Source organism: Aphelocoma coerulescens, chromosome 2, assembly GCF_041296385.1.
Source record: "Aphelocoma coerulescens isolate FSJ_1873_10779 chromosome 2, UR_Acoe_1.0, whole genome shotgun sequence".
Classification (NCBI taxonomy): Eukaryota; Metazoa; Chordata; class Aves; order Passeriformes; family Corvidae; genus Aphelocoma; species Aphelocoma coerulescens.
In genome coordinates, this window is record NC_091015.1 from 77,856,117 (window position 1) to 77,870,639 (window position 14,523).

Consider the following 14,523-nt stretch of genomic DNA (forward strand, 5'->3'; position numbering starts at 1 on the left):
TGTGAAAGTCTTTTAAAAGACTGTCTCTAAACTGCAAAAAATAAATATATAATGAGTGATAGACACTTTTAATAACTGATCACATATAACTGACAGGAAGAAATGGTGAGCCCGGTTGAATAAATCATGCAGCTTGCTGAACTCGATAGCATCATATATTTTTAAGATAAGCCCTCATGGATTTTGAATAAAACAGGAATCACTCAGAAAAAGGCATGATTTTGCCTGTTCTTTATCTCACCATATTAAGGCAATAAAAAGCCAATCAGTTGCCAGATTCACCTATTTCTTTCCCTGGTTCCTTTGCAATTCTGCATGATCACAGATTAATAAGGAACAAAATCTTTCTACTACCCCCTTGTAACATCATCTTTAGTATATACTCTATCTTAAAGGACTTTAAAATATCTGTAGTTAAAAAGTATTCTAAAGTTTTAGAGGGATCCTGGATGTGTTAAGTTTAATACAAACATCAGGAAATACAAATATCTACATCAGTGGATGGTGAATTAGGACTGACCTATTGTGGGAGAAGCTGAACAGGCAGAAACTATTTTTCAAATACATGAATTAGTCACATTTCCATGAGGAAATTTTAAAACATAATTACTAAAAAGAAAAAGGAAACATAAATGCTTCTTTTTAAGGTTTTTCCCTTTCCTTTTCTCCACAAATTTTTATACATTTTTATAGTCTCATTTAGGGCAATTCCTGCAAGCTGTTTTCCAAGACTTCTTTAATTTCCCTTCATATTTATTGGCAGTTTAAAATGAAAGTGAGTGTCACTTGGCATAACTGAATATCCACTGGGCTCAGTAGTATCTTCATTCAGACCCTGAGACTTCATCCCAGCTTTGTAAGCACAGATGGGGCTGTACAATGGAGAGGGACCAGCCTGGTTACTTGTCTGCCTCTGTCTCACATGACACCGAATACAAGCAGGGCACTGGGCACTGCTGGTGGAACCAAGGGGAGTGCTTTTGAATCATCCCAGTCATTGGGCTGCTCTCCTGTTAATGGCATGGTAACAGTAAATTTAAAATCAATTGCCTTTATATAACACTCTCCACTTGTCAGCTCACAAGACAGATGTTTCCACTTTTTTGTGTTGGTTAAGCTGGAGCATAAAAAACTGACTTCCCAAAGATTATCAATAGCGCCTGTATTAAGTAACAGAAGGAGAACTAGGCAGGCAGAAGTGGCCAGGGGACCGTGGCATTAGCCCAGTATGAGAGAGACTCATGCTCTTCTGATAGGTTTTCCTGAGTAGCCTTAAGTAAAACCCTAACTTACCATGTTGTGTCCAGTTTGGTCAAACTGGACAACTAATCCTTCCTTGTTCCATGGGAGGGTTTGATGTAAGAATAAATCTATCAAAGATAAGAACATACAGTCTGTGTAATGGGGTGATGCACATGTCTTACAGTACAATTACAGTTATGAGATTTTTTTGAACTTTGGTCTCGTCACCTTACACCTTCCCTTGAAATAAACTGGGGTTTTGCCCCAGTGTAATTCTATGCTGTCTTCATAAAAATCTGATTAGAATATTTGCTTGAAATTTTTCCCAAACTGAAGTAAAAAAGAGACATATGAGGAGAGGATGAAGATACACATGGATGTTTTCCTGTTACAGCTCCTGGATCAGATTCTCAGCTGATAGAGCTACAGGGTAATTGGACTACAATTAATGTAAATCTCCTGATTGATACTATCTGAGAATCTAGTTCCATCTTCTAAAATCAGACATTTTTTCTGTTTGTTTGTTAAAAGATGTAATGAGAAAATAGAATGAGCTTTAACAGTGAACTTCTGGGCTTTTCTGAATTTCAGTTTACTCTTACTGTAATATCTTTTTTTATGTCACAACTAGACTGCAGATAGAAAGGCTGACTGTGTCGAGGGAATTTGGTGTTTTACATTTAGAAGGAACATTTAATGAATTATGCTGCCCCCAGATAACCCCTATTTGATTTGTATATAATGCTCAGGGCTAAGGATTGTCTTCCTGATCCTTCTCAGATGTTAGGCAATACAATTCAAGAGTGGTCAAATTACTGTTCCCATCCTTACTTCAATTCTGCAAGTGCTGAGCGCCTTAACTCCCACTGAGGACATAAAATGGCTTAAATACAATAATAATATTAAATTTATCAAAGGCATAAAGTTCAGAGTGAAATCAAATACTTAACTTTTTTTCTTTGTATGACTAGAGTGCAAAACATATTACGTAAACCTGATCTTTTAATAATATACTATTTAGTTCTTTTTATTTTAGTACTTAATTGTTATATTTTTTTATGCAAAGTACTCTAAAACAGTAAATTGCTTATAAATATTCTGCCCCCTCTCTGGAGGTATTACTGACTCAGCTCCCACTAACTGAACTTTCCAGTTTGCAATTCCACATCTTCAGGAGAGGAAGAACAGGTATTTAAGTTCATGTCAGAAAAAAAACTAAGAGGAATACATCAAATGGCACATTGGTAAATGAAACAGTATTGGTTTAGGAAGAAAGGATTTTATTACTTAACAGCCTTTCAGTAAAAAACCTGAAAAACTAATCAGACATCAGGCTTCAGGGTAGAAGTTTGTTGTCTCTCAGGGTCAGCAAAAAGACTTCTCCCCCTTCCCCTCTGTCAAGACACTGTTATAATTGGCTCCATGCATTATGGAAAGTAGCACCTCTCCATATGACACGAGGCAATTGTCAGCAGCCTCTGGAAACTGGGCCTTACCCCCAACCTGCTTATGTGCTTTACACTCTACGTCTCTATTTCATGTTTGCTTTCATTTTGTTTGTTTTTAAATTATGCTAATTATTTGCAGCCTATAAACACATGTACATATTTGTACCTATGTGAGAGATCAGACCAGGTGAAAAGTTTCTGCCTTTCATCTGTGAGGTTAAGCAGGTGGGTGAAAGCCAGCATGACTTAGCATGGTTGCAGAGACCAAGCAGCAAGCCCTCCAAGCGAGTGGACCCTCACAACAAGCATAAAGTTTAACTACTGCAAGCAGTGTCAACTGCAGTTACACATCTCTGTAAAACCAAGCTATGAAAAATGAACTAAAGTCAGTCTGAAAAAATTTACATTTTTCAATACAATATGCAACTGGCTTCCTGTAACACTTTTGAAGTGTTGCCTGAGGACTACATTTGGCCTCTGATTTCTACCTCACCCAGATGTACAGAGAGCAGCAGCCTACGGAACAATGATATTTTCAAGGGCTGTGAGTCTGAGCCTTCGACAGGAAAAATTGGTGTAACTTCAGTGAATACAGTACACATCACCAGCTACAGTGGAACTGGGCTACTTTAATTACCTGAGGACCTGCCCTGCATTTCCTCAAAGAGCTCTAAATACTTCTTCCCTTCTATTTTAGTGTGGTTTTGTTATCATATGAATGAACAAAGGAAGAATCAGTGACTGCAGAAGGCTTACCCCAAACGCTCTCATTTGAACTGGTGGAAAAATGCTCCTTGTCAAGAGTTGAAGTACATATGGGCCTGGAATGGTGTGTTTCCACAGGACTTCCTGTCCTTAGGATTCTGTATGAATCACTAAGCATTTTCAGTTGACATGGCAATTCTGTTTCAAGGAGAAAACTCAAGTTTCAAGTTTCAAGAAGAAAACTCAAGTCCAAGTATTGGAATAGGAAAGGAATGTTTTTGAGTAGCATGATGACTTTCTTCCACCTGTTTTCCACTTGTATTCCTGCTTTGGTAGAACCACAAAATAAGAGCTGTTTGACCAGCAGCACTTGTTGTTGCTCCAGGGCAGAGAGCATAGGACAGAACCAACACGTGCTCCATTGCCCATGCAGAATCCAGATATCATAAAGTGCAGCAGAAGCTATACAAGCTGTGAAATAGAAATAGACAAAACATTCTGCAAATCCAAAGACTCCTTGCTTCTCAAACAAACAATGACCTGATGTGTTGGAACTGAGCTTTTGGCATCCGTAACAGTGGAGGATGGAAAATTGTTCTGCCAAGGCCTGCAGAGGTGGGTTCCTCCGTTACAGCAAAGACCTTGTATGTGCCAAATGGCAAACACCTGCTCTTCAGTGTGAGCAATGATGCATGGAAGAGCTGCAGGTCTCCAAGTTCCTGCTCTTAATTATCAATATTGACCCAGCTGCCTCTTGTGTTGTACATAAAACCATTTGTATGAGGACATGGTATTTTTTTGTCTTAAGGAAATCTGTTGCAAAAGATCTACCTGAAGTTCCTGAAATCTTCCCCCTTGACTAGACCCAGCCAAGTGCAGATGAAACTTTGTCAGGAAAGTTTCAGTGCTGCTGGGGTTGTTACAGCAGATTACCTTAGTATCTGCTGCATGGTATATTGTTGGATCCAACCTTGTGAATTGCTCCTGCTAGTGGGTATACTCATTTACACATAATCAAAGATTTGAGGTATAGAGAAGAAAGATGTGTTACAGCCAGATAAATCATAGAATCACAGAATATTTGGAGTTGGAAGGGACCCAGAAAGATCATCAAGTCCACCTCTTAAGTGATTGGCCTGTACAGAGATCAAACCCACAACCTTGGCATTATCAGCACCACACTCCAACCAACTCAGCTAAATCCCATGGCATATATACCAAGCTTTTCTGTGTACAGCCCATTTATCCCAAAATTGGTCATTTTGCCAATGACCAGAAGATAAGATTAGTTTGCAAGAATGAAGTGGTATTCACAACATTTTTAATGATCATTCATCTATAGATATTTCTGGTGAGTACTAAAGATTCATCATTTCTAGCCCATAGGCTAGGATGCTACAGCTGGGAGCCTAACCTACAGTAGCTTGGCACTTAACTGTGTTTTCTGCATACCTTTGAGCCTCAACTCCTTCAAAATATGCAAAGCAATTAAAGATACTCTGTTAGCTCTCTTTTGAGTGTTCAATGGAATATTACACACTGACAACTCATCTGGTTAACTGATCTCCAAGTTGCATAGATTGTCTCTAAGATTGCGCCTCATCTTCTTTGCTCTCTTTACTTAAACACTGCATGTCTGTGGAAAGCTGATACAGCCCAGTCCCAAGGCGTAGGATGTGTATTATGAGTCATAGACCCACATCAAAATCTCAAGAAAAAAGGGGTTTGCTGTGCATGCAGCAGGCATGTAAGGAAATGCTCAGCAGGATCTGAACAGGTTTTGTTATCCCAGTTAGGGATATTGATAGCTGCTGCATTGTAGCTGCACTTCCTTACTCAGGCAAAGTTCTGCTCTGTTTAATGTCATCTGGTATGTGAGGACTGCCAATTTCTCGTGAAATAACAAAATAATATGGTGTTGCTCTGCCCCAAAAGAAACAGGTTTACTATGTCTTTAAATAACTGAAATTTGCAGTTATGTTTTTATGTGCCCAAGAAGTTAGTGCAAGACCATAATCTGAAAACATGCAAGCCACCAGCTATCCTGCCTTGATCCCCTGTGTAGAGACTTTTAATCATGACATACATGATATCCTGTTCCACTACATTCACGAGGTATTGCTCTTAAAACTTTTATGTCATTATGGCACCTGCCCCATTCTTCTGACAGCAGTTCTCTTCCCTTAGCTGGGGCAGCAAATCCAAGCATGGTTCAGTTCTTCATCCTCTAACAACAGCAGCTCAGCTCATAAACACAAATCAGTCTTCATGGCTGATTTCAGTGAACACAGCAGGCTTTGAAAGAGGATGGTGGAAGGGTGGCCATGAGCTCCTTTCCATCTCCACTGGAATAAAGGCCATAATCTCCAGCAAAAGGACGAAGCAGGGACAGTGACCCCGTAAACTAAGTCAGTGAGCACTGGCAGGGTCCATCTGAGCACACCCTGAGGGCTCACCACTCTTCCTGTGAAGAATGAGCACAGACAGCTTCTGTACCCTCAGTTTTCATCTTACCTTACCACATGCTGATTTCCCCATACAAACAGGCCCTTTGGCTGCCCTTTTAGAGTCTGCTTGCTCCACGGATATTTGTTAGTCAACTTTAAAACTGTGAGGAGTAAGAATTGGCATCAAAGATGCCCCTGTTATTTAGAGACTGCTTCTGGACCCCAACTACACTACAAAGCTAAACAGAAAATCTTGCTGACATCTGGGAACCAAAATTTTTTGGGTCAAGCTGATTTGTGTTCACTGCAACCTAATTATGAAATATTTAATTAGTCCATACTTCAGGGCTGCTGTCAATCAATTTCCTCTGTCAATTGGCCACAGATGGAGCTGCATTGCTGGGGGAGGTAGTAGATATTCCTGACACTATTGAGGAAGATCAGCATGCCTTTTTCACATTCGTATGGTTAAACCTGTCACCAAATTCAACAGTAACAGATTAATGTTTTGATAACACATTTCAGGACAGAATTTTACTTCAGGAAATTACCTGAGAATATCCTTCCTCCTCTGGAGACTGGGGCATGGCCCACAGTCCCGTATCTTCCTGGGAGGATCTGGAAACACCACCAAAGAAATTGCTACTTCACCCAAAATATTGGCAATGCCTTTTGTTTCATCTCTTCCTTACCTGTAGCAACATTCTTGAGATTTAGGATCGTTATAACAATTGTAAGGTCTCTCACTCAGAGGTCTTAAAGAGTGTTTCATAAATTTGGGTTAGTCTGTTTTAAAGGACTGTCTGCAGATGTAAGGCACTGATTTCATGATGCAGTTGATCCCTTTACATTCTTCCTTTCCTAAATGAACAAGAGCTCAAAGACAAACCTAGGAGGCACTTCATCTTTCCCAAAATAAAAGGAGTTTAATTTCCAGGTTTAGAGTGAGTCAGGCAAACAATGCATGTAATTTTATTTCCCATGGCAAATGGACAGTTGATGTTTTTATTTACCCAATCTTTTCCACTAAAAGATCTCAAAGAAGCAGACTGCATTATACATGGTGGAGAAAAATGACAATCCCGATACTGTCTCCTGCTTCCAAATGATGATGTGCAAGGCACATACATAACTTCTTGGCAAGGATCCATTTGTCAAAATAAAAGAAGCCAAGTGTATAAAGGAAAAAGACGATAGATCTTTACAAACTTGTAGATGCTAGCAAAAATGTAAACAAGAAGTTGCTGTGACTGATGTATTAATGTAACACTGCCAGAGTACTGGCTTCAAGAATTAACAACTGTTGATGCTTTTGTGATGAGTCAAAAGAGCAAGTGTCATGATTTCTGCTATGTTTGACATTTTCTATAGTTTCTACTCAATTTTAATCTCTGTGTAATACTCAATGCTCAGCTTTCTCCAAGAAAGACAGAATAAGTAAGATTCCCACAAATGGGATAATACGTTTGAAGACAGCTGACCTTAGAAAAGAGATAGCAGAGATGAAAATTTCTTGACATTTTTATGAACTCATCATTTTTGCCATTTAATATATAAAAAGAAAAACCTATTTCCACTGATTGATTACTTTAATGAATAAATGTACTCAATGATTTGGTAGCTTGAGTGGATTAAATTTCCCTTGCTGGCAGGAACTGGACTTAAATGAAAGTGTTTTGAGGGTTTATTCCTTTTTCCCGCACCAAAAAAAACGAAGATAGAAAATCAGTCTGAATTTCAAACCACTTGATCTCTGTGTATATTTTATAAACCACTGTCTGAACTTCTGTGAGCTCCCAAGAAGTAAAACTCAATTACAGTCCCCCAGATTGTAGGTTCAAATAATTCTAAACCAGATATTTCAAAATGTTACTGATGTGTTGAACAACACCCGGCAGCTGATAACCATAACCTTTTTCCTTTGCATTATAGTTCCTTGCAGTAATCAGCTCAAATACTCATCATCACATAAACCTCACTCCTCACCTGCTCGAAATCCTTTACAAAACAGCAGTAAATAAACACTCTATAAAAAAAAAGTCTGTCTAGCCAGGTATGGTTTCAACAAGTTTTGACTGGAGAGGAGAAGCAAGACTGAAGATCACTGCAGGGGGCAAAAGGGAAAAGGAGAGATCAGTACAAAAATCTAAATTTATAGAAGGAAACCAAACCAAAAACAAAAACTACCCTAACACCTAGGAAAAGGAGGAACTGTGTGATTTTTCAGAGGTGCTAGACACCAAGAGAATCTTCTATTTGTGACCTTGTTTTCTTCTGGTAGATCCATTATCAGAGGCATGGGTTGTGGTGCAACATAACCTGAAGTTCTTAAACTCATAAGGTTTGTGTGTAACTCCTGCCATCCTAGGTAAAGTGCCATGAATCTCAGTAGCAGAGCTTCATCTGATATCTCCATACTAATACAGACTTTCCTTTAGGTTATATATGCGCTAATGTCAAGCAAACACACTTGCCAACAGCTAAATGTAAATTTCTTCTCACAAAAGCAGCCTCCTACAGAGAGAGCTGGTGTTGGCCTGGGTCTATAACTTATATTCCAAACACATTTTACCTTGAAGAAAGTTGCTTTACTGGAAAAATATGCATTAAAAAATTATACAATGTACTGCTTAATTCCAATTCAATATTTTTAGTTTGTTTGCTTTGTAGATTTATGTCTCCAGCAATTAAAAGCTGAAAGAGACCAAGTATAGAGAAGCAAAGAGCAAATGAAGGAGCCTTCATTTTTACTTCACATTTACTTTCACTAGCAATACCAGCTTCAGGGGGCTTTGCTGCAAATAAACCATGTGACTGCATGTATATGAAAGAGAACTCAAACCATGGTGAGCCATTAGCTCCGTATTTTCATTGGTCTGGTTGTGACCTGATGTTTTCTCCTGTTGTCTTCGTGCAACTTGTCTCAAACCACATTTGCAGGAGGAAGGGTTTCTTAGCTTTCCTTTGGGGCTGGCTGCTGCTCCAAGAAGGACCCTCTCGGTATTCATGTCTGTATAAATACACCTGCCTATTCACTCTGCCAAGTCTCTATTGCACTTTTCTCATTTTCCTGTTCTCAAATGTTTCCTAGTTTTAGTGGGTGGTTCCTCGGTGACTCAAAAAGAAGAAAAGACAAATGTGCTTGTGTGTAGTATTTGATCATTCCTGTCCTATTAGAGGAAACGTACAGGTACTCTAGGAAGTGTCAGGTGGTTAGATTAGGAACTATCTAAACCTGATTCCTTTGTTGTTGTTGTTGTTGCTGTTTTAACTACTGCATTCTCTAAACACTGAAAGATACAGGTTTATTCAAAGGTTTTTCAAAGGTTTATTCAAAGTGAGATTTTCCCATTGCTGCTCACAAGAGTTCCAACTCTTTCACTACTCAGTAAGACAATTGATACTATATGAGCATTTGCTTCTCCATAATTCTCAACTGATACAGAGCCACAAGCAGCAGTAGTTTAGAGAAAAGTGTTGAAAAAAACCATGTTTTCTACCATTTGTTATCCAGAGATATGCTGATTAGGTTTAGATGAACTGGCAATAAAAACTGCCTTGTTTCTATGGAAGTACTCAAGCCCCGCAGCAGATATAAGAAACTACCAAAGATCCTTAGCAGAGACTTGTTTTATCTGTACCAATAACTACATTGAATCTGTTTGTAGAGTAGCTGTGTCCTTAAAATCTGAGGAATACTTGATAATCAAAATCAGAAGAGGTGCACCAGTTCAGGAATTCTCACACCAGAGCAGGAATCCTAAATGCATCTGACTGCAACTCAACACTAAGGAAACTTTTTGTCTGAGAAAGCAAAAGCAATTGATGACCACACATGGCTTTCCTACAACTACCACTAATGGAAAAACAGAGAACTATAGGAAAGACTATTTTAAAATGTGGTTCATTCTTAGAGCCCTGTGAGACTCACCTATGACATTAGCATAATCTGCTAGTGATGTGACATCTGCTTTCAAATCCACCCTTTTCTCAAGGACATCAGGAGAGGTGAAACCTGACAGCATTTCTGTTACAGTGACAGAGCTGTGGGTCAAGTGAGCACCACAAGTTTACATGAGGGCTGAATTTGACCTTGTGTCACGACATTTCCCAAAGGATCCTGCAGTAAGCACTAACGTATTCAAGGCTGTACATACTGGCATTGCAATGAGATCTCCACTTTAAGGGCGACGTTGAGGGCATCTTTCATCCTGGGGCATCACAGAGCATTGGAAAGATGTTCTGTTACAAAAAATTTGCAACAAGCTGCCATCATCTCCTGCAGGGCAAATACAGGAGTCGGCTGTTGAAGACAAGCCATCAGAGCCTGCCTCAGGTGCTGACAGCACTTCTTTAACACATCCACTTCTCTAACACAAGCCTTAGTCTCAACAACAGCTGCTACTGATCGAGCTGTTGCTGATCGGGCATCTTCTCCTTGTCGGCTAAAAGGCAAAAGCAAATCTGTCAGAAACAACATGGCCTAGCATCCTGTGGGCAGAGGGCTAGATCAGCTTCTAGTCCGCTGACTGCATACTCATATCCAGTACAGTGAGCCAAATGTGCTTTGTAGGGGCTTGGGGAAGACCAATTGATCTTTTGGAGGCAGGAGAGAGGGCTGTGTGATGAATGGGCAAGGCTCGCTTCCAGCCCCCTGACCCGCCTGCCATCTAGTGTATATTCAGGACATATTTCCAGCTCAGCACAGCCATAGCTGGAGAACAAAGAACAGAATTAGTCTGGACAAAGGTGGCACGTTACTGATAGGGTGTATATAACCTTTTCATCCCAGGACTCTGCATTATGTAATTAGGGCAAACCCCCTAAAAACAGCTTTGTGACAGCAGCAATTCACTTACAATGATCATGTTCTCAAAAACACAACAGACTAAATCCAGCATTTACTTAGCTATAAAAGAAGCAGTAGATTATATTTCAACAATCAAATGTACCACATTTACACATGATAAACCAGGTGTAGTGTTCTAGGTATAGCACTTTTAAAATCTGTCATCTGCTTCATCTATTTAGCTGTCAGAGACAGAACTGCTTGTGCTAGATACACACGACTGCTGAAAAAATAGTGGTCCCCTGCTGAACCAAACTTTAGCATTCAGATTGATATGTCAGACACCAGTTTGTTCTCTTCTGTGCCAATCAGCCATTTTTTGTAAGTCTGAATTTCCGTACACCTAGCAATGTTGGTTGTTTTTCTTTAAAAATATCTTCAAATGTGGAAGGCAAATGAGAAATAAAGGATAGTAAATTTTACTTAAGAAACAAGGATGAAGCTAAGTGCAGAATATGTCTCTACATAATTCTCAGTGAATTTTCCATGCAGGTCCATATTTTCTTGTCTCAGGGAAATCAACCTTGTAACAACCAGTGCTTAAGAGTTGACTCTTTCCTTATTGAAGAATAAAGTTACCTGGGCTTTCTGTCAAAAAAATACTCCAAAGGCACATCAATGAGACAATTTTTACAGATGCATACATGTGTTTATGAATACATACAGGCGTTGTTGATTGGTCTCCAAATCCATGGAACATAGTCAAAGTTATTTTGGAATTATCAAACCCGAACTGTCACCTGTGTCCAACAATCGTTTAATTTCAAAAATGAGTCACAAGGTTTTTGAGACCCAAATGCAGATATGCCTATAAGAGACAAAGCTCAGGGAACTCTGAGCTGTGAACAAGTCAGGTCTGGGAACACTTTAGGCATGGCGGTGTGGAGGTAATTTCCTCTTACCTGGGCTAATTAGCTTTTATGCAGCAGTGCAGTAATGCAGCTATCCTGCCTGTGCATCTGGCCCTGTCTTGCAGCTGAGATGATGACCTTAACTCACGGCAGTGCCTGGGCAGCATCGTGACTTGCAATTATCTTCCATGGAACTGAAGTGAAAAAGAAATCAGTCAGTTTTATACAGTCAGTGATGAATCCTGTTGTTGCTCTGACTGAAATAAACATATGCATCTCTTACTAAATTAAGGCATACATGTGCATGAGGTCAGTCTTCTCAGAAGTATGACAAGCCTCCCTTTTCCTGCTTTTGGTGGTGCACTATCACAGCAGTAATATTACAGCAATGTTCCCTTCCCTGTTTCTTTCAATATGCACTTAGGCTAAAATCAGCTGCTGGGACAGTAACCTCTCTGAGTCACTGCCTACAAAAAGGCTTCTAACTAGCAGTCCTCTTGTTGGTGTAACTGAGTGGAAATGAGACAAAAAGAAAAAAATTGTTGTGCCTCTTAGATTTAAAATATTGCTTTGGAGTAGTTTTCTGCCTGACACTTACAAGAATGTCTAAATTTTAACACAGACCTGGGGCTCATGTTTCCATTATAGAGCACAGGGCTGAGCAGAAGAAAAGGGATGCTGAAATGGAGGAGAGTTGCCTGCTACAAGAATCATTCTTTTTGTGTGTTTGATTTTCCAAGAGCACTTGGGAAAAAAAAAAAGTCAATTTCATCTTTGCTTCATTCAGCAACTGCAGGAACCAGGAAAAAGTCTGGGTCTTTTAGTTTGTCTGCACAAGCTCCCCTCATGTCAATGCACAGCATGGTCTCAGTCTCACTTTTTTTTTTCTTTTAAGCTAAATTAGTATCCTGATCACACCGGCAGTGTAAAGGGTATCACCCACAAACATTTAGCCAGTTTGTTACTCACATTTAAAAATTAACGGTGAAACCTTGCTTCAGCACCCTGCTTGGGGAATTTTTATGAGGTTTGGATTAGGAAGACCCTGCTGGTCCTGTTAGTGGAATATAACATGGTATACTGACATTTTTATTTCAACAACTGTCTAAAAGTGTCCATTGGATAAACCTGCCTCCTCCATCTCCCCAGGGGTACCTGTGAATAAAGAAGCATTAAGGTGAGCATAGTTCATTGTGCAAAGCAAGGACACAAAACGAAAAATGTGAAGAAAGACCTCTTTGCTTCTGGTTTGGGGCAAGGGGAGGAGGCCGTGCAAATGGGATCTCCATGCCCCAGGAAAGTGGGCTGAGGAAGGAGTGGTACTCAATTATAACCTTGGTCTCCCTGCAGAAGAGGAATGCAGGGCTACAGCCACTGTTGCTGAAGTTAAGAAGATGGAATGAAAACTGGATTCAAATTGTAACTGCAGTGGGTTCAAGGCACAGGACAGAAAACAGTCTCCATTTGTATAAAATATAGATTTGTATGTAAATATTCAACAATAGCTTCTGTAGTAATGAATAAGAAATAAATTGCTTATTTGATGTATGATAAAACCATTATTCTGCACAGATGATGGAGATGACACTTGATTTATATTGTCTTGCAAAAGCTTCAGACAATTAAGGAGAAAACTGTTCTGAGACTTATTCCATCAACAAAATTCTGGTACAGCTAACAGCAATATGATTCACACAAGGATCGTCTGGCATGTGAAGCTTGTTTTAACAGATACCAATGTGACATACATAAAGCTGTCAGGCTTTCTCCAAAGGACAGTCATCCACTTCATGTTTCAAGTGCCAAATTAATTATATTTGACATTTAATTTATAACCTAAGGTATTTTAGATTCAGAACTTGACTATGACAACAGCAGATTAGAGCAGGGCCCCGTTTGACAGAATCGATTTTTCAATTTATTTTCCTTGTATGTGGGGGACTTGATTCAGATTTTTGTGTCTCGAGCTTCTGTACAGGACAACGATACCTCTAAGCAAAGAAGGCTTCGTTCACCTCCTCCCCCAGCCATTTCGTGGTGAATTATTTTGCACTCGGAAGCAAGTTTCTTCTGTAGTCTTAATCACAAAGCTCCACCTAATGGAATGAAGGGAGAACTGTGCACAGAAAAAGAAAGGGAGAGAGACCTTGCTAAACACTGCTGTCAAGGGAAAACTACTACACAACCGTAAACGGTTAATCTCCTCCATCTAATTTATAAAGTATCCTTTTCCAAGGTCTTTAGAACTTTGAGGTGGAAGGAAAGTCATAAGAAAAAAAAAACAAGCAACCACCCAACAAAACCCTCAGGTTTCATCTGACTGACATTGTAACCTTTTTATTTTAACTGATAGATATTTCAACACATCGATACTAATATTTTACACCAGTACGTCACCTCTTCTAGGTTCCAAAGCATCTAAAAACCATAAATATGTAAAATAACCTGTAAGTGTAGGTATACATTTACTGATAGATGGTTCATTATCAAAAGTAAAATTGCTCAATAATGAAACTATCAACTAGCTTTTAAAACGGGAGCAAAGCATTTCTTTCAATTTTCCCACTGAAAAGGAAGGCTTTCTGTATAATTTTAGATCATTCATTGATATCACACAGCTGGAATACTGCTGAAACAATATCATTTGAAGATATTGCTTAAAGAATGGAGCTGAAGAATTTAAAAAGGTTTTGCAAAGAGCAAGGCCATTTTCAAGGCAGAGCTATTGTTTTTTAATTAAGTGCTTTGTAGATGTTAGTATAAAAGATCCTACAAAGTCCTGCCAAAGCTTAAAAATCCACTCACAATTTCAGATTTGCTCCCCAGCCAGAGGAAGGCTCAGTGTCCACTTTCAGACTTTAACAGAAGGTACAAGTCTAAATGTCACCTTGTATCAAGATAAAGTGTTTCACTGGAGAAACAGAACATTTGTCAGGATCATCTTATCTGAGATGACTAACGCAGTGATAGCCCTGAGTCTG